This window comes from Camelus ferus, chromosome 1 (assembly GCF_009834535.1).
Source record: "Camelus ferus isolate YT-003-E chromosome 1, BCGSAC_Cfer_1.0, whole genome shotgun sequence".
In the NCBI taxonomy this organism is placed as follows: Eukaryota; Metazoa; Chordata; class Mammalia; order Artiodactyla; family Camelidae; genus Camelus; species Camelus ferus.
Genome location: NC_045696.1, coordinates 84,694,378 through 84,697,443, shown reverse-complemented (window position 1 = coordinate 84,697,443; position 3,066 = coordinate 84,694,378). Strand labels below are relative to the sequence as shown.

Here is a 3,066-nt window from a genome sequence, read left to right as displayed (position 1 = left end):
CTCTTTGTTATAAAAATATTGTGAAATATCTATAGCTAATTTTCCTACCTAATAGTCAGTTTATACATTTGTTGGTTTGCACTGATAAATTTCTTTGAATTGGGTGACTCCATCCTCAGGGGATCAAAGAATTGAACAGGATTCACTGTGGTGTTGAGGGCCAAGATAAAATTCAGACCTATGGCATTATTAGCTCACTGGCAAAAAAAAATGTATCTGAAAGAATGTAAAGGAAAATAAGAAAAAAAATAAAGAATATTAAATTTATATTTTAATTTTCATTAAGAGAGAGAATTACAGGAACCAAAACTTCCCCTTATTCTTCTCTTTCTCAAGACTTTTGCTGAAAATCAAGGTCAAGACTTAAAACACTTGAAGGCCGTGAAATACTCTTTTCTGTGTTTTTTACATTGACATATGCTGTACTAAGTCTTTAGGACCACATTTTAATTAAACACGTTAAACAATGTCTTGCAGTGTCCAAAACATTGTATTGGGTGACAATGGGACTTGAATGTGACACAGTCCCTGACCTCAAGGTTTACAGCATTGTGGAAAAAATAAAACATAAAGACAAGTAGCGTTGTATGCATTTTAAAAGAGATACAGAAAATTATGATGATAAGTGCCACAATCAGAATGTGGTAAGTCAATTATGTAAATCCAGTGGACCTTAGTAAAACATAAGAGGTAAAGTTATTTTCAAATGTTTCAGAGATATTTATTTCTTTGGACTTTGAAAAGTAGCTTTTCTATGACTGGCAGTGTCACACACTGGGTATTTTATTTTTAATGTTGTGGTGCTTTCCAACAAAATACTTTACATGTATTTGTTTACTATGCATTCTATTTTTATCTTTTCCAAGCTTTACTCTTTGATTTTCCAAATTGCATTAATAAAGCTATAGTTCTTTATACCTAAATCAATGCAAAATTCATATTTTAGAAACCATTACGCATCTAATAATTCATTAGAAATGGAGATTAAAAAGAAGAACATGCTTTCAGGAGAGATGAGAATAAGTCATAAGTAAATCTATTATGATAGTGAAAAATTTCGTTCAACATTGTCATTAAAGCATGGTATTTCTGTATGAAACTAAAATCAATTAACAAAAAGCAGCAAACTGAATATGACTCATTTTTAGCAAACTTTTTGAATTCATTTCTTTAATCTGAAGTGCAAATATCAAATCAAAATAAAAAATTCTTGACTTCCAGTCTAACCCTTGTTCTGTTAGGCTGGGCTGAGATACCTTAGAACATTCAGCACTTCTCATGGATATTATAGTTCAATTTAGTCCTATTACTGAGTTATATTGAATTAATAAGAATCTGCCAGAATTCTGGTTCCAGCCATGATGAACTAACAGGCTATAGGCTTACCTTACCTCCAAAAATGGACACGCAGACAACATACATCAAAGAAGTGTTTTTAAATATTAAAAAAATTACAGAAGGCTTTCAGCTCAAAGGACACAGTACAACTTTTTTAGGTCATCCTACATCATAGTTCATCCAACACCAACCACCTCCACTCTGCCGCCCAAATTCAACCTAAAGAGATCAAAGTCATATACCTGAGTGGCACTGGTGGGTAATTTGGTGCAATGTCTGCCCTGGCCTCCAAAATTAGCCACCTGAGTATTTATCCAAAAAAAAATGATGATGACATTATCAAGGCAACTGGTGAGTAGAAGGATCTAACAATTACAGTGAAACTGACCATTCAGAACACAAAGATCCAGATTGAGATGGTACCTTCTTCCTCTTCCTAGATCATCAAAGCTCTCAAAGAACTACTCAGAGACAGAAAGAAGCAAACAAACAGACAACAACAACAAACCTTTATACATGTTGGAAATATCACTTTTGATGAGATTTGTCAATATTACCAACAGATACATCATTGTCTTTCAGCCAGAAAGCTCTCTGGAGCCATCAAAGAGATCCTGAGGACTGTCCAGTTTGTGGACTGCAATCTTGATGGTCACTACCCTCACAACATCACAGATGGCATCCACCATGGCGTGGCAGAATGCCCAGATAATTAAGAACTACAAAGGAAATATTTAAATATTTCAATAAAGGGTCATTTGACATCCTAAACAAACGAAAACTATAGGCAGTATCTGACTATAATCCTTGTGGGAATAAACAAAGGAAGAAAGACACATGATCTCCTCTGCCTGTTGATGGCACATGCTGACTTGTAGTTCAAGGATGAAAATCCCTAGCAGAGCATAGCCGTATCCCTGGGGTGAGGATCCAAGAAGTAGAATTAAAGGAGACTGAGGCACCTAAAGATCAGAAGTTGAGTTCTGAATAGGAGGGAGGCAGTTAGAAAAAGATCTTCAGAAATCTGCAGAGGCGAAGCCTTTGAGTCTTTACTAAATACCAATGTGTGAATGTTGTAAGATCAACTCCATAGGGCACTATCACATACTACTGGAAATATCCCTGTACTAAACATATTTAAAATGTGTATTTACTGTGCGCCTTATGAAAGAATAGGCTATGGAATCTTAATATAACATAAATATTTACCCATCAGTCATCACGTAAGTGCAAAGAAGATAGGTCACATTAACATTTAGTGTCCAGATCTCACTGGTTTGGTAGCACTCAGCTTTAGAACTTCTCCTGTCACTAGAATTCAGAGGAAAGTCTACCAAACTTGGTAGGGGATCAATGTCATTATAACTCCATTATTTCTCTTATTTTTCTCTTCCAGTGGCACATACAAACCTAGTTTTTCTTTCTTATTTCAGCCAAAAAGAAATATTTATCATTCCTATCAACTAATGTAAATAAGTATTGGAGTAATCCATCAACCCACCTATTCTGTTGATGCTGAGGCTCTAAATCACAGTTCAGATTAAACTGAAGCACTCTCCTATAAGGAGTTTGAAAAGAAATGATTCCTCATTCAAGACAATGGAGAGAGGCAGACATGAAAAGAAGCACTGAAATTGAAATCGATAGGAATTGTCATAGGATTATGTACAGGTAATGTAGGCCACAAAAGAGAGCTCTCAGTTTCTCCAGAGGAGCCTAACAAAGCTT

The 3,066-nt window shown here is 35.1% G+C and overlaps 1 pseudogene; it reads left to right on the top strand.

Moving 5' to 3' along the window:
- Positions 1–503: 503 nt before the first annotated feature.
- LOC102524615 lies at positions 504–2,087 on the top strand (annotated as a pseudogene).
- The last annotated feature ends 979 nt before the right edge of the window (positions 2,088–3,066 follow it).